Here is a 19,013-nt window from a genome sequence, read left to right as displayed (position 1 = left end):
GTGTGACCATTTTGCCAATATTCAACTTTGATAAAATGGGAAAATTCTTTGAAAAACACAACTATCAGAGCTCATTCAAAAAGAATAGGTAATCTGAATGGGCTTTTATGTACTGAGGAAATTAAATTTGTAACATAAAACTTTTCCACAAATAAAACTTCAGAAAGAGATGTTTTCACTTATGAATTCTACCAAATATTTAAAGAATAGTTTTTTTCACAATTTTTTCCAGAAAATTAAACAGGAGGAAATCCTTCACAAAAGTGAATTGCATTTCTATGTCCTAAAATTTAAAAATTTGAAATTAAAATGTAACAAAGCAGCATAAGTTAGATTAGCACAAAATTATATGAACTAGTTAGGGATAAATCTGAGCAAAAAAATACAATATCTGTACCCTATAAATTATAAAACTGTTGAGAGAAATTAAAAAAAACCTAAGTATATGTACATACTAGTCTATTTTAATATTTTAATACCATGAAATATAAATGCATATATGTAAATTGACTGTGCATTATCAGTACGTCTTCCAGTCCACAGCAGTATGGTAATAGTTAAGTATTTGAAGAGTCAGTGGCTATAGTGGATTTTCAGCTGCTCAAGGGTCAGTGTTCCTAGCCCTCTACATTGTTCCCAGAGTCAACTGTAGCTTGTTCAGAGGCTGGGAGACACACAATGGTTAAGACATCAATTCTCCCCAAATTGATCTATAGCTTGAATACACTCCAATCAAAATGTCCACAACCCTTTTTTGTTAAAACTGACAAACTGATTCTAAAATTTAAGATGGTAATGTAAAGAATGCTGTGTTTGCACAACAAAACTTACTTTTAAGACTTATTTTATTTAGTTATTTCTTTTTTTTTTTATCCTCACCCAAGGATATGTATTATTATTGATGAGAGAGAGAGAGAGAGAGAAGGGAGAGAGAGAGAGCTAGAGAGAGAGAAGCTAATGTGAGAGAGAAACACTGATCAGTTGACTCCTGTATGCACCCCAATTGGGAATCGAACCCGCAACCTCCTTGGTGTATAGGATGATGCAGCAACCAACTTAGCCACCTCACCATGGCTCTAAGACTTATTTTAAATCTACAATTATTAAAGCATAGAACTAGCATCAAAATCAACAATTAAATCAAGGGAAAAAACTAGAAAGTCCAGAAATAGGGTTATCTCATAAATTCACATTTGATTTTTTAAAAAGGTGCAGAGGTAATTCAATGAAGAAACAATCTTTTTATTGAATGGTGTTAGAACAACTGGGTATTCAGATGATAAATAATGGAAGCTTATTGTTAGTTTAATTTTCACTTTTTAATGATTTATATCTTGAGCGTCTTTTTATGTGCCTATTTGTATATTTATTTGTCTTAAATTTAAAATGTCATATATATTCACACAAAATTTTATTTTATTCCTCTTATGAAAAGATGATAGAACCAGCATATCTAAATTACATGTTTCTTCTTACACTGTGACAATAATGCACATGAAAAAGAAGAAACTATAGTATAAATACATACGATGTATTCCTTTCCTCATCACTCCTTTATTCTCCCCAAGCCTATCACATACACACTAGGCCATAGACCTGTTCAATCACTCTGTAACCAGTCTGTCACTTTGAAAGCTCAACGTTGCTCCCCTGCTTTGCAGTGCTATTCATACCCTGCCTAAGTCAATCATAGGGAATCATGCTGTCCACCATGCAGTATCCCTTACATCTGTCAAAAGAACATGAAAAAACAGAACTGCACATCTCAGGAAAGACTCGAGTTAAGGTCAAAATCATTCAAAGTCTGTTGCACTGTCTTGTTATTAAATTCATTTTTGAACATGCACAGTCAAGTGGGTCTGAGGGGAAGAAAAGCTCCCTGTTCACTCCCAAACGGTGTCACATTCAGGAGTGGACAAAAATACGTTTCCTTTTTCCTGTGAGCTTATAGAGAATGATTTGCAGGTCAGAGGTTCAACACCTCCAAATGAAAAGCTTTTATAAAACTACTTAATGTTAGGTATATCTATTAAGTAAAACAATTACTGACAAAGACAGACATCTACTGTTGTCATTTACCTGAAAGTCATCATTTAAAAGATGAGTTCTATTTCTGTCTAGAGGATTTAAAGGAACATTAAGTCATGTGGCTAGAGAAACACAAACAAAATTTTATAAATTTGATAAAACAAAAAGTAATCATTGCTATTTTAATCAAAGATTATTTAAATGGTTAATATCTATTTATTTTTTCAAAACAATTTAGAATAGAGCCTAGCCAGATCAAGCACATCCACAGGCTATCTACTTCAATTTAATTAATAAGCAATTTTCCTTTCAATATTCTTGTTTAATTTGGGTTAGTATAGAATTTTTATTTATAAGTCTCCGGGGGAGATTCCTGCCTCCAAATTTGGCCATCTGTGTTTGTAAGTCATGGTAAATTCACAATTTATAATGTTTCCTATGACAGACATGGCAGTATGACTGCCTTTATGCATTTACTATTTTAACTAGGTCATTATTCACAGGACAAAACAATTTGAAAATAGCAAAGTTAGTAAAATAATGAATTTCATTTTTTAAAAATGGAAAGATTTGATCCTATAAAATGAGAGTTTCCCACCTTTTATGGAGACTGCACTGATCTGAACATCTGATTAATGCTCAGACTATTCTCCATAAGAAATATATATGATCATGTACATTGAATGTTAAAGTAATTTCAGGATATTTGCATAAAGCTGGGTCCATGGAGCAAATTAATTAGTTCCAGAATTGCATTATCCAGGTGTGTGAATTATGCCCTACAAAAAGTTACGCAGATATGTATGATGATGGTGAAATGTGTGTGTGTCGGAGGTGGGAATAAAACAAAACTTTAGCCTGCTCTCAGCTCACCAACTCTTATGAGGTTGAAAGAGTTTATAGTAAGAAATCACAGTATATGCTCTCAAGATGTCTTACCTACCTCTATAATAACTATGTTAACCAGTAAAGTTGTTTCACATTAGTTTAAAATTATATATTGATCAAGTCAAGATTTTAAGTCAGATAAATAGCTGAAATAGTCAAAGAAGTCATGACTTTCTTCAGGATTCCCCATGGTTATTTTAGCTCTATATGATACATAATAATAAATCCCAAGAGTAAGCTAATTAGTTGTGTGTGTGTGTGTGTGTGTGTGTGTGTGTGTGTGTGTGTGATACCAGTGCATTTCAAACCAAAGTTATATATCCTTGGTGAAATCCAGATCTCTTCTTTGTAATACTTTTATTCTTGTTTAGCAACAAAAATGTGTGTTTGTATTCTAAATCTAGAGTTCTCTATATCTTGTATAAATCTATACAAATAAGAATTTCAGCCTATGAATTCAACATATTAGCCATAAATTCAGAAAACACTGAAATTATCCATTTGGATTCCTTTTCTTGTTTTCAAAATATTGTAATTAGAATTTGCAATATTATGGTATACAGATTAAGTTTATTCATTTCTACACAAACAAATTTTACCCAGTTCCATTTGAGTAGGTCCATGAGATACTGGGTAATGAAAATGGAATATGAAAATAATTACTACTGGGGAAGTTTTGGTTTCACACTACACAATATAATCATCCATACATGTTATTTTCCTGCTACTGATAGCAAAAGAAAACTTCAGTACAATACAAAAATTCTTGAACAAACTTTTTCTCTGTATAAAAAATACTATGTAGCTTAAAAAAATGTCAGTGAATCAATCTGTACCCATGTACTAAGTAAGATGTTAAATATATATGTGAGAAATGAAATGAAAAATGGGCTGAAGAGTAAAGAATTAAAAGCAACAACAATAAAAAAATAAGTACATTGAAACTTATTAGAATTAGCTCCAACTTTAATAAAATTAGCATATTAATTATTTCTATAAAGATAAGGTGCTACACAATTTTAGGTGAGATAATAATATATACAACTATAGCTTTTATTTGTTTTACTTCTTCTTTACACTGTCATGATCCACCCAATTACAAATGTCCTTTAAACTAATTTCCTTGGTCTTCTCTTTATGAATTACTTTTATGAACTACTATTGTTGATTTTGCTTCCCAGCCTCTGTTCATTCTGTGTTCAGTCTTATCATCTCAAGCATTGTCTGAGAAACAGTTCTTCTCCACTCTGTATGTGCTTTGAGAGGGGCTCTGATACGCACCTCACAAATAAAGTCTATCACCTCCATTCATTTTGGCCACATTTATTGGTTTAGGATGAGCACATGGCAATTTGTGCCATTAATATACTCTGGATACATTTATACATCTTTAACTTTAAATATTTAACTTAAAACTAGACATTTATTCAACAATGAGTCTATATTTGATAAATGCACTACCAAATTATGTCTTGCATACTATTCCTCAAATACACCAACTATTTTTTTTTAAATATATTTTATTGATATTTTACAGAGAGGAAGGGAGAGGGATAGAGAGCCAGAAACATCGATGAGAGAGAAACATCGATCAGCTGCCTCCTGCACACCTCCCACCAGGGATGTGCCCGCAACCAATGTACATGCCCTTGACCGGAATCGAACCCGGGACCCTTGAGTCCACAGGCTGATGCTCTATCCACTGAGCCAAACCGGTTTCGGCTATACCAACTATTTAAAGTTATTTATTTAAAGTGAAAAGAGAAGCAAAGGATACTGTAAGTTTATCTGAATGCACAGTTCTTCTGCAGTGAATTGATTGTACTAGTGTCCTCAATTTGTTCATACCTATCTAGTATCCTCATTGACTCTGAGCTTGGCCATGTGAATACCTTCAGCCAAAGGGACAGTGACAAATGCGATAATGCAAACCTGCAAAGTGTTGGTACATTGGGGCTTACTTTTTTGCTGCTCTTGGAAATTTGCCCCAGTGACAGTAAGTGGGCCACCTGTTATAGCAAGTCCTTACAAGTTTATTGGTTTCAGATGATAGAATTTTATTATCTTACTAGAGGTCTGGGGCATGAAAATTCATGCACTGGAGCGGTGGGTCCCTCAGCCCGGCCTGCCCACTCTCACAGTCTGGGAGCCCTCAGGGGCGGGCAGTGACCCGGTGATCAGGGGAAAGCAATGCCCCATCACACCTCTGCTGCTGCCACTGCCAGCAGCACAAACCTCGGCCAGCCCTGGTTACCTGAGCCTCGGGTGGCCTTGGACAGCTGGGCAGCTGGGCAGCTGGGCAGCTGCCATACGAAGCTTGCCTGTGCCACGGGCTGGCCCTGGGTGGCTAGGGGGCTGAGGGGACTGGGAGACTCTGGAGGCAGGTGCATAGAGCAGCCACATGCCTGCTTCCCTGGCAGGGCTGAGGGGACTGGGCACTGCCATTTTGTGGCTGTGGGGGCTGCCATCTTTGAGGGCGTGGCAGTCAATTAGCATATTCCCTCCTTATTGGCTGTGGGTGCTGCCATCTTTGGGATGGCACAAGGGTCAATTAGCATATTCCCTCTTTATTAGGATAAATTTTGGAGGTCCAAAATCAGTTTTGCTGGTCTGAAGTCAAGGTGTCAACAGTCCTGTAATCCTCCTGAGACTCTAGAGAGAATCCGTTCCTTGATTCTTTCAATTCTGGTGGCCACATCATTCTGATCTCTGCCTAGATGTTCACATTGTGTCCTCCTCTCGGGTATGAAATTTCCTTCTGCCCCAAATAATTTTTTTGGCATTTAAGGCCCACCCATATAATCCAGGATATACTCCCACCTCAAGTTCCTTAATTTAATACACATGCAAGGTGTTTGATACACAAGACAACATTCACAAGCTCCAGGGACTAAGGTGGGATCCATTTTACAGTTTACCACAGCATCCTTCTCTCATTATTAACCTCAAGAAAAAGGATTTTATACCATTTTGTATGATATTTACTATATATACACTAATAATAGACTAGGGCCATCACAACCAGACGGACGACTGGTCCAGGGGAGAGCTCCGCACAGGCTCACTGTGCCCACCGCCAGGTGCAGGGAAAGCGGAGTCCGGGCAGAAGCGACCCAAGCACGTGTGGCCGGGCGGCCTCGGGGCCGTGCAGATGGATGGACTGTGCTGGATGGACTGCGCTGGACGGCACCAGCAGGCTGCACAGAGGGCTGCAGAAGTACGGAGCTGTTAGGGCAGTGGGCCACGGGGTCAGCGAGGCTGGGGTGCCAGGTAGGCCCCAGGTCCTTGGGTGCCGCTGGGGGAGCGTGGCCATCCAGAGTGGGAGAAAAAGCCCTTCTTTCCAAAAGAACGCAGATGGTTTAAACATGTATAGAGAAACTGCGGCGGTACCAACATGGCTATGTCAGTTCCTGAGCTGCCTGTCAGTGCCCAACCGCAGGCTTCACTGTGGGGCATAGGCCCGGACGTGGGCCAGGATGGGGCCTTGGCAGCCAGACTCACCCCCGGGGTCGCCGCAGCATCAGGACTTCACGATGTCACCTGCAAGTGGCCATCGCTGCTGGTCTGTGGGCCCCAGTGAGCCGGCACCATGCGTGCTCAGGGCAGCGCTCTCTGTGTTTCCGTGGAAAGGACACCGTATGTGATGGGTGCTGTTGATTCCTTAAGGTTGAAGTGGGGCAGCCCGAACTTGCTTACGATGAGATCTTTTCTCCGTATTTTACCGCACAGTCTTCTCGGGCTCAGGGAGCCGGCAGCCACTGGCGCGCCAGCTTGGCCATCCCACACAGCCAGACGCCACAGGAAGCACAGAAATGCCAAAGCCCCAACGGAACCGGTCACGAAACAGACCCCACCCAGTTCACGTATTGGAGCGGAAACAAGAAAACAGTGGCACCTGCTGGACCTCAGCTGGGACTGTGCCCACGGGTCTGTCTGCAGGGTTCCTGCACCCTGGCCTTGGCCCAATGGCCGAGGAAGCTCTGCAAGCCTTGATTCTGGAGTTACGGATCTTAGCAAGGAGGCAGGTGCACAAAGGTGGAGTCGAAAATAGCAAGGTTAGACTGTGTGTTAGTGTGTGCATTTATACACACATATGCCCATTTCCCCCAGTCTTTTTCTGAGCTGTTTGAGAGCATGCTCTATACATGCCAGGATGTCTGGATACTCCCCTGTGTATTTCCCAAAGTAGACACTCCTACATAACAATTCTCCACTAAACCACGTGAGGAAATCTCCATTCAAATGGTATTAAGGTTCAATCCAAAGACCGCATCTGAATTCTGACAACTGTGTCAACAATATTGCTCACTCCCCACCCCCAGGATCCCATCCACCTAGGATGGGTCCTCTGTCATTCCTGTCCTTGACAGTTTTTCAGCTTTAATTAAAAATCATAGACTTTTGCCCTAAAAAAAAATTTAATAAGTAAAAATAAAGAAAGACCCGCTGGCGCTCTAAATTAGGAGCCAGCAGTCCCAGATTGTGAGACAGATGTCTGACTGCCAGTTTAGGCCTGATCCCAGGATCGGACCTAAACCAGCAGTTGGACATCCCCTGAGGGTCCCAGATTGGAGAGGGTGCAGGCCGGGTTGAGGGACAGCCCCCGCCCCATTCATGTATTTTGTGCACCGGGCCACTAGTATATATATATAATATATATATATATATATATATATATATATATATATATATATATATTTAAAGTACACATTTTTCTAATGATAAGTTTATCTTCTATTCCCAGTTTGCAAAAAGTTTTTGTCTGAATGGGTTTTAAATTTTACTAAATGATTTTCCTCTTCTAGTTAGACAACCACCTGATTTTTCTCTTTCAATCTACTTTTGTACATTGAGTTTCTATTGTTAAGCCACCATAACATTCATGGAAAAACACCAATAAGTCAAAATATATTTTCCTTTATATACTCTAGGTTTGATTTGCTAGTATTTTATGTTAGAGCTCTTGCTTTTTTATGTGAGAGATTAATTTATAATTTCCTTATAATTTATAATATTTGGTACCAAGGTCTTGATGTTCATATCAAAAGGATTGGGAAGTCTTACTTTGTCTTCTGTAAATCTGTGTGAGATTGGTATGATTTCTGGATTTTAGTTAAAAATATGCAACAACTTTATAAAACATAACTGCCCAGAATAATGCAAATCAACTAAGTGTGAATACATATAATCCCAACCTGTATTTCTAATCCTAACTTCTCACCTTTAACACAACTATGTATTCTCTACCATATTTAAGGCATTTTTATTTAGATAATGCATTAACCCTTTAAACAATTATATTATTAATTATTTTCATTTAATGATTTATGTAGGCCAGGCTGGTATAAAGCACCTGGATTGTGTTTATTCTGAGTGAAAATTTTAATTCAGCAGTGAGGAAAGAGAGTCAGTGAGCAGGATCCTATACCTCCTCGGCAGACAAAGGTGGTGGCTTAAATCTGAATTACCATCACAGGATTTTAAAGCCAAAAAATTCTTCCTATTTTTAACAAATGCTGAGAATGGGATTGATATTTGGGTGTGGGAGATTGTTACTTTCCTCCATTTAGGAAAGGACTACACAAAGATTATTTTGGTATACTTTTTTTCTGATATTGACAGTATAATATATATATATATACATACATACATATATATATATATATATATATATATATGTATGTATATATATATATATTCTGTCTACTATACCCTACTACTGTGAATGAATTTTCCAGGCATGTTCCTAAAATCTGCCCCTCTGTCTGTTCCCTAGATACAAATCTATTTCACCAATTCCAGCAATCATCACTCCTTCCTTCTGCATATTTTCCGTTTTGTCTCTCCCCTCTCTTAAGTGTCCCAGTTTCACTCTCCACACTGGATTATTCCAAACCAGCAATAGGTCATATTATAAATAAATACATACTATCTTGACTTAATTTTTTTCTAAATAATCTCTATTTAGAATGAGAACAGATCAATAGTTTTCTAGGGATAAGCATGGAAGGGTGTTATGATGAAGAGTAAACAGCTTGCACCTGGCCAGTGTGGTTCAGGGGTTGAGCATTGACCTTTGAACCAGGAGGTCACAGTTTGATTCCTGGTCAGGGCATATGCCTGGGTTGTGGGCTCGATACCTAGTGTGGGGTGTGCAGGAGACAGCCAATTGATGATTCACTCTTATCATTGATGTTTCTATCTCTCTCTCCTCTCTTCCTCTTTGAAATCAATAAAAATATATCTAAAAAAAAGTAAATAGCCTGAGAAAGTTTTTAGGTAATGAAACTATTCTATATCTAAATAATAATGGTGGTGTTTGCAAGTCTACATTGTATTAAACTTTATAGAATGTATACCAAATATTATTTTACTATATGTTTATGTAAAACATAAAATAGTGTAATCATAATAGCATTGTGTCAATCATGAGAGTAATATACTAGAAAACAAAGAATGCAAATTATAACTGAAAAGCTCATAAATAGTAGAAGTTTTAAAAATCCAAATGTATTTAGAGGATTTAATGACGTTTCCAATCATTGTCAGTTAGGAAAATTAGGGTGTATAGACCATTAATATTTAATGTAATCTTTTATTGTGATTGAACCAAATCTATCTTGTTTTTGTTTTATATTTCTTACAGAAAGCTTATTCCCCTTTTCTTTTGTTATTCTTCTACCTATTTTGGATTAAGTAATTTTTATATGATGGAGCTCCTTTGTTGGTTCATTAGTTATTACTCTGTTTTTGTTCTTTTGAGATTGCTTTAGGATTCATATTATAATTTAATTATATTTGTCTACTTTAAATAATATCAAATTATTTCTTATCTATATATATATAAAAGTCAAGTGACCAGAACGACGGAACGACGAGAACGAACATTGCTATGGCGCGCACTGCAGCGGCCAACTGGCCCAATTGGGCCCCCATCAGCCCTGCCCAACCTCCTGCAGCCCCTCCCCACTTCTGGCCAGGTCCCAATCGGCCCCCATTGAGGTTGGCCAGCTGGACCCCACCCATGCACGAATTCGTGCACCAGGCGTCTAGTATTGTATACTAGTAAGAACTTTAAAACTTTAATTTACTTACTTCTGAATTTTGAGCAATTGCTGTCAAACAATTTGCATTTACACTTTATAAACTTCTCAATTCATTGCTATTTTTTTATATTCAACATTTGCTTTTCTTCTAAAGTGAATCAAGATATAAGAGCCCCATCTGGTTTAGCTCAGTGGATAGAGCATCAGCCTATAGACTGGAGGGTCCCAGGATCATTTCTTGTCAAGGGCACATGCCCGGGTTGTAGGCTTGATCACCAGTGCAGGGTGTGCAGGAGGCAGCCAATCGATGATTCTCTCTCATCATTGATGTTTCTATCTCTCTCTCCCTTACTCTCTGAAATCAATAAAATATATATTTTTTAAAAAATGTAAGAAAAATTAGTCTTATATTTACACATGGTGTTACTATTTCTAGGGCTCCTTATTCTTCAGGTTTCCATTTTGTTCTATTGCACTAACACTTGAAGTAATTCCTTTAATATTTCTTATATTGCAGGACATCTGATGATGGATTCCAACTATTACATCTGAAAATACTTTGTTTCCCTCTCATTTTTTAAAGGAAAGTTTGCCTGGTTTAGTTTTCCAGGTTGACAGATTTTTTTTTTTCAGTACTTTAAAAATGTTATTCTATTTTATTTTCACTTGCATTGCTTCAGTGAGAAAGGTGCTGTCATCCTTTGTTTCTATATACATAATGTCTTTTATCTGACATCTTTTAAGATTTTTTCCTGATACTTGTTTTAAGAAATGTGAATATAATGTATGTTTTTGTATGTTGTTTCCCCTTATTCCTATTGCTTTGTTTGTTTAACTTCTTGGATGTGGTGTTCTGATTTCTATCCAATATAAAATGTCTTCAACCATTATTTCTTCAAATATTTTTAGTTTCCCCTTTCCTCTCCTTTAGGGATTAGATTTATACATTTATTTGGCCTTTTGAAATTGCTCTGCAGGTCATTGGTTGTTATTTTTCTGAAGTATTTTTATCTGTGTGCTTCATTTTGAATAGTTTCTATTGCTATGTCTTCATGTGCACTAATCTTTTATTCTGCAATGTCCAATCTGTTAATAGTGCCATCTACTCTGATTTTCATATCAGACATTAACATTTTCACCTCTAAAATTTTCATTTGGGCATGTTGTGTATATATTCATTGTCTCTACCTATTATGTGTTAACTTTCCTCTAGGCTTTGACCACAAGTTTTAGAGTCATAATAAACTTAAAATTTTTATCTACCAATAGTATCAGTATCAATTCTGGGACAGTTTTGATTTATTTTTCTCCTCATTAAACATTTTCTTCATAGTTGGTAATTTATTAGATGTCAATCATTGTAAATTTTATTTTGTGTCCTGAATATTTTTGTATTCTATATCTTCTGCTTTGTTTGGGGATGTGAAAATATATTGAAAATAGTTTGTTCCTTATAAGACTTCCTTTCTAAATATTTTGGTTATACTAAAATATATAAGGCTCATTTTTTGCCAACTTCTGAGGTACTACTCTAAACCAATTTCCTGTGGGGAAGCATGTTTTTGGAAAGTTTGTAAGGAGGACATTCCGAGAAAAGGGAAGTGTGTGGAATGCCACCCACCCTGTTTATCTGAATTCCAACTTAGTAGAGTGCCAAAGGCAAACCCCTAATTATTTCTTGACCTTTCCAAAAAGGTCTGTGCATGTGCAGACCCCCAGCTGTTTACTGGAATCCTTATGCTTAATCTTTGGGTGTCCTTGCTTAAAGGATACTACAAACACATGTGTCCTCCCAATATTACTTACCCTACAGATTGTATCTAAAAGATAAACTTTATCTAAAACTGCTGCTACAATAAAAGCTTAATGAGGCAGGCAAACGAGGCTGTCTGGTTCCTTTAGCCAGACAGTCCCTTAACCCTCTCTTTCACAGCAAATGTATCAGAGTAATCATTCATCCATTGCTCAGGGTCTACAGGTCAGCCCCAGCAACTTCACATGAAATGTGAGGTATTCTAGTTTGGCTAGAGGCGATGGGCACTATTTCTAGCCCTAGGTTAGAACAACACTGAAGCCACTATTTCCTGTAATCATTTCAATTCTTCTTTCCTTAGTCTTGGATCTTTTTTTCCTTCACATGCATCAGTTGATTGGCACTCAACTAAGTATTCAAGAGAAAGCCTTAGCAGATATCCATCTTTCTCTCACCTGTGCAGTTATCTTCAATGTGGTACTCTGGCCTTCAAATTTGAGTGGCCTTGGTTCCTGTAGAATCCAGATCTATTTCTTCAACTCAAGGAGACTGCTGGGCTCTGATTAGGTTCCCGCTCTTTGCACTGCAACTGACCTTCTCCAGGAATTAAATTGTGTTACTTTTGTGGCCTGGTCTATTATTTGTCTCTCAGGGGCCACCGTGCTTCATCACCACCTGATGGCAAATATTTTCAGTATCATTTTTTCACATATATTATAGGCTTTTTAGTTGTTTAAGACAGGAGGATAAAGCCAGTTTGATTTGCTTTATCTTAACTAGAATATACACTGAGTGGCCAGATTATTATGACCACCCCATCAGTACTTCATTGGACCACCTTTTGCCTTCAATACTGCGGTGATTTTTCTTGGCATTGACTCCACGAGATGTTGAATCTGACACCATGCCTAAGGAATAGCACTGTCCAGTTCTGTGAGATTTGATGGTTGTGGAACCAGCTATTTGATGGCTCTTTTAACTTTGTCCCACAAATGCTCAATTGGATTGAGATCTGGTGATTGTGGGGGCCACCTAAGCAAGGTAAAGTCTCCCTCATGTTCTTGAAACCACTCCTGCATAATACAAGTAACATGGCATGGCACATTGTCTTGTTGGAAGAAGCCATCTCTATTGGGATACACCATCAACATGTTAGATGAACTTGATCAGCAACGATACTTAGGTATGTTATGCTATTCAGACGTTGTTCCACACGAATTAAAGGGCCCAAATCATGCCAGGAAAACATGCCCCAAACCATAACACAGCCCCCACCAGCTTGAAGGGTTGTACTCATGTATGTGGGGTGCATGCTTTCATGTTGTTTCTGTGAAATTCTCACTCTGCCATCTGCATGATGCAACTGGAAATGTGACTCATTGGACCACATGACTTTTTTCCAATGCTCGACTGTCCAATCCTTGTGTTCCTGTGTGAATTGGAGACATTTTTATCTTGGTAACTGCAGACAGCAAAGGTGTTCGAACAGGCCTTTGGCTTCCATATCCCATACAATGCAGTGTACGGTTAATTTCCCTACAAACATCAGGTGGTCATAATAATCTGGCCACTCAGCGTATGTGTATTACCTTGAAAAAATATATTTTCAAGTGTAAAACAATATATACTTTCAAATCAGTCATGCATCATAATATCAACATTATTTTTAAAATGTGTGTGTTTATATGTTTCTATGCATATATAATTCTAATGTTTATAGTGATTATCTTTGGATAGCAGCTGATACTTCTTTGTTTTCTTTAATGCTCATAATTTTCTACAATGAACATGTACTATTTTTGTGATTAGAATACAGCAACTATGTCTTATCCAAAGTTAGAGCTATGAAATGGTTTAAACAGAAAAAAATTGCAGTTACAAAAGCAGGTTAGACATTAAGTTTTCTTGGTGTGTCTTACAATCAAAAAGTTACCAGCTAATTAGAGATACTGATGAACAGATAGGTATGAGATAAGTAAATTGATTAATTAACTTCCTGCTTATTGTCATTTGTTTTCTTGATTCATTGTTGCATAATGATTTTTAAATATCCATGTATATATTAAAATATGACATGTGGTTAGCACACTAAAAACAATAAAAATCAGCAATAGCAAGAAAGACAGTCTATCTTTACTGATAATTAATGTAAATGATGCATATTTGATCCATAATTATATTACTATTGTTTTCATTGTAACTACTATTAATTTCAATTTTGAAATATTTGAATATCCAGAAATGGTCACTATGACTGCTTTCATAAATAATACCAATCAATTCTATCTATTTTATTGTGTGGACATCTATTTTCATTACTAAAATCCTCATAAGAAATATATTAATCCTTACTATTATAGTTTATTGACAGAAGCTCAGGAATACAATGTAGTTAGTATCAATAAGACCTAGGTATCAATGCCTTATAGATTGGTTTTTCTACATGTAATTTTTTTTCTTCCTCTCACATATATTCATCTTTTAAAATGTTATTTTTAAGTTAATTTTTATTCAAATTATTCAAGAAACCCAAGATGAAAAGAAAAATATTTATTATATGGTCTAGTAAAGGGAAAGAAAAATACTAGATTATGAAAAATCAATATGTTGTATGCAATTATTCCTTTTCAAACTAGTATGACAAGAGCACATTTCACTTTCATTAATATTCTTTTTTTAAATTAATCTTTATTGTTGAAAGTATTGCAGATGTCCCCTTTTTTTCCCTACTGAGCCCCTCTACCCTGTACCCTCCCCCAACCCCAGGCCTTCACCACACTATTGTCTATGTCCATGGGTTATACATATATGTATAAAAATTATTTGGTTAATATCTTCCTACCGACCCCTGGCTTCCCTCTGAGATTTCAGTCCATTCCATGTTTCTATGTCTCTGGATCTATATTGTTCTACAATTTATTTTGTTCTTTAGATTCCACAGATAAGTGAGATCATATGATACTTGTCTTTCTCTGACTGGCTTATTTTGCTTAGCAAATACTCTCCAGGCCCTTCGATGCTGTCTCAAAGGGTATTTGCACACAGTGGGCTAGGTGTTGGGCAATTCTAAAGGATGGTTGCTTTGTGTCTGTGATTTACCTGATAAGGTGGGATTTTTATAGTCTGCTCTTATACAAATTGCAAACTCAGTGACAGGTTTTCCTTCTAAGGCTGTCATTTGAGATGTAGTCTCACACACAAAGTGAAGTGGAAAATTGAGACAATTCTCTAGATAATTAAGTTTTTTATTTAGGGTTGCATTACCAGAAAATTGTCTTAAATCTCTATTTTACCTTTCATGGGTAGGCACCTTGCTACTGGCATAGAAGTTGTACATGTGTATGAAGGTGCGTGTATTTTAAACATTCTACTAATATAGGGATATACACTTTGGTAAAACTGTCAAATGATTCTTAAATTCCATGGGAGAATTTAATCTTGTATTCCATTTTAAATCCTTGTAATGTCATTACCAATGATATACTTGATGTTGACATGTTCAGATCTTCAGATTTTTTATTAAAAAAAAAAACTGACCTGTTATTTTATTTCAAAAAGTCAGAATTTGAAAATAAAACTACTAAAAAAATAATGTTTATATACTGAAAATCTTAAATGGCTACCATTGAGCTAATTCTGATTTTCCATTTCAACATTATAGTTACTGGGGCATATAAAGCATGTACATGAAAAATGTCCCAAACCAAACAAATAAACAAAAAAGACTCCATTATCAAATTAAATATTAAAAATGAGTTTACTTCCTGTAGAATCATTTCTCACCTTGAGTCATGCATGAAATAAAAAATCAATGAAATAATGTGAGACAACCATGCAAGTCTTCTTTTAATGAATTATGTCTTAATAAATACCATATTTATAAAAAACCTTCATTTGAATATATTATCTACACCTTCTGCATGCCACTTTACTCTGATTAGAAAATTTCCCTTTACTAAAGCATGAACAATGAATGTGAAGAGAACAGAATACTAAAATATAGGTTATTGTTTATAAACTTACATTTCTTACTCTGCTTTGGAACATCAAAAATTTAGGTGAATATTTTTGTGGCTTTGAATTTTCTTTAGAAATGTTTCAATCTTTTGATTTTATTTTATGGTAAGTAAATATAAATAACATATATGTAGCAATGTATAATAATATAAGTTTATAATATGTAAAATTATAATATTATGCATATATAAATAGCTCCTTTGAAAGTTTTTCTCTTTTAGGAACTATTTAATAAACCCCATTGTCTTATCTTATATCTATCTATATATGCATATATTCATATATGTATATCTGCATATATGTATATCTACATATATATAGTTTCATTATTTAGTTTATTGGGTTTATTTTTTTAAAAATATTTGTTCATTGATTTGAGAAAGGGGTAGGGAGAGGGAGAGTGATATAAACATTGATGAGAAAGAAACATCAATCAGCTGCATCCTGCATGCCCCCTACCAGGGATTGAGTTCACACCTAGGCATGTGCCCTGAAGGGGAATCAAAATGGTGACTTCTTAGTGCATGGGCCTATGTTCAACTACTGAGCAATATGAGTTTTAAGTTATATTTTTACTTTAAATGTTTGGTCCATTTTGGAATTATTTGTATGTGGAATAAGGAAGGATAACTTTGTATCTTCTTTTCAAATAATTAATAATATTTCTATTATGGATTATTAAATAATTCAAACTCTTCCCCCAATTTAATGCACACAAAAATTTGAGTGTGATAGCTAAACATTTAAAATCTATGTTTGAACCCATTGTAGGATTCATTAACTTGGTACTTAAAGCCTCAATTGGATATATTAAAATATAGTCAATAATATAGATAATAATGATAATTATTAAACACAATAGTACTTAAATATCAAATAATGTCACTTGTATAATACACACTATATCTAACTCTAAAAACTTTTTATTAAATTAGTTATTATAAGTCTTCTTTTACTTTATAAAACAGGTATTACAGAAACCACTAACTTTCCATAAAATCATTTGGAAATATAATTTGTGTGTATGGAAATACACATAAATTGTATTTCCAAACTTCCCTTTTAGGTAGGTGTGGTCATGCAACTAGATTCTATTCAATAATATGCAAGTATAAGTATTATGTGTCACTTTTAGGTATGGTCCAGAAAATGTTCCATGATAATTCTCTCATACTCTTATCCTACCCAGCTTATTGAAATGGTGTTGATAATGATGACTCTGAAATTACATGTTTAAGATGGCAGAAAGGCCATATTTATTGAGTCTCTGAAGAACTTCTAGTAGGTATGTGTTCTGTCCTAAAACTTGAGACTAAAATGGAAAGCTGAAGTAAAAAAAAATCTATATATATACATACATATATATATATATACACATATATATGTGTATGTGTGTGTATGTATATATATGTGTATATATATATACACATATATACACATATATACATACACACAAATATGTGGTGCTGTCATAACTATTAAGAAGAAGACAGCGAGTAAAAAGAAATCAGGCCCTGGATGGTTTGGCTCAGTGGATAGAGCGTCGGCCTGCAGACTGAAGGGTCCCGGGTTCAATTCTGGTCAAGGGCACATTCATGGGTTGTGGGCTTGATCCCCAGTGAGGGGTGTGCAAGAGGCAGCCAATCAGTAATTCTCTCTCATCGTTGATGTTTCTGTCTCTCTCTCCCTCTCCCTTCCTCTCTGAAATCAATAAAAACATATTTAAAAAAAAAGAAATCAGAAATCACAGGCAAGAACTGCAGACTGATTTTATGCAATGGCAATATATTTTGTAAAACTTCCACCTGCAAAAACATAAATGTCAGTCAATGTACCTACAGCTCTAGGGAAAAGAGTTGAAAAATGCCAACTCTTCATAAGTACAGATACTCTTTACTGATTTTGGTATGGTATTACAAGATAGAGATGAGTTCAGGGAAATCATTATTCATTGATAAAGCAAAGCTTAAACCTATTAAAAGGTTGGAGAAAACAATTGACCTTAGACCAGCCGTGGGCAAACTACAGCCCGCGGAGCCGAAAGAGCGGAGGGTTCTCTTGCTCTCCCCTCCGCTCCTTCACCAGCAGCAGTGTTAACATGGCAACGTCGGGAAAACACGGCCACAGCTCCTTCTTCTGAGTGGGCGGATTTATATCCGCCCATTCAGTAGAAGGAACAACCTCTCAATCTTCCAGAGGCTCCTTGTAATGCCCGCGGAGCGTCTCCCTACATCACCCTGGGAATGCGTAGACACGTTATCTTGGTGATGTAGGGAGACACGCCCCTGGAGAGCACAGTATCAGAGCATTAGCTAAAAAGGAGACCAACAACACTGTTCCCACTGAAGTTGATGTTTTAAAGACCAAAAACCTTTCAACCCAGTCTACATTGCCATCTACATCTATATCCCGGCCATAATTTGGAAGTTGCACTAAAGAAAATGTTTAATTTACTGTTTACACATTTTGTTCTTTTCTATTTGTTTTAGTTTTAAATTATTTTATTATATTTAAGTTTAATTTGAAAGGCTTTTGTACCTTTCCTTTGTTAGGCAATTTTATTTTGCCTTTGCCATCTTCAATATAAGGTATGTTATTGTGCTATGATTCCTCCATTTTTTGAAGTTTCAAATTATAATAATTAGTGTTTACATTCTTCTTATTAAAATGTTTGAAATGAATAAAACTATTGAAATTAAAAAAAAAGACCGTACCCTTTTATGTAATGATGTTTACTTTGAATTTATATTAGTTCACACAAACACTCCATCCATGCTTTTGTTCCGGCCCTCCGGTCCAGTTTAAGGACCCATTGTGGCCCTCGAGTCAAAAAGTTTGCCCACCCCTGCTTTAGACCCTAAAGAGTATAAGATGAGGCTGAAAAAAGTTCTAAACAACAACATCCTTTAGCGCTTCTTAAAACCCATTTAGATATGTGACAAATGTAAAATAAAGCGTTTATCTTCCCACTTAAAACTAAATTTTTAAATGACCTCATGGTGGTTACCATTAAATATAGAGCATGAAAAAATGGGGTCAAGCCCTGATCGGTTTGGCTTAGTGGATAGAGCATTGGACTGTGGGCTAAAGGGTCCCAGGTTCGATTCCAGTTAAGGGCATGTACCTTGGTTGCGGGTACATACCCACTAGGGGGTGTGCAGGAGGCAGCTGATCAATATTTCTCTCTCATCGATGTTTCTAACTCTCTATTCCTCTCCCTTCCTCTCTGTAAAAAAATCAATAAACTATATTTAAAAAAAAAAAAGAAAAAATGGGGTCAA

Source organism: Plecotus auritus (genome assembly GCF_963455305.1).
Source record: "Plecotus auritus genome assembly, chromosome: 2".
NCBI classification, from domain to species: domain Eukaryota; kingdom Metazoa; phylum Chordata; class Mammalia; order Chiroptera; family Vespertilionidae; genus Plecotus; species Plecotus auritus.
The sequence above is the reverse complement of the archived record's forward strand: the minus strand, read 5'-3'. Positions refer to the sequence as shown.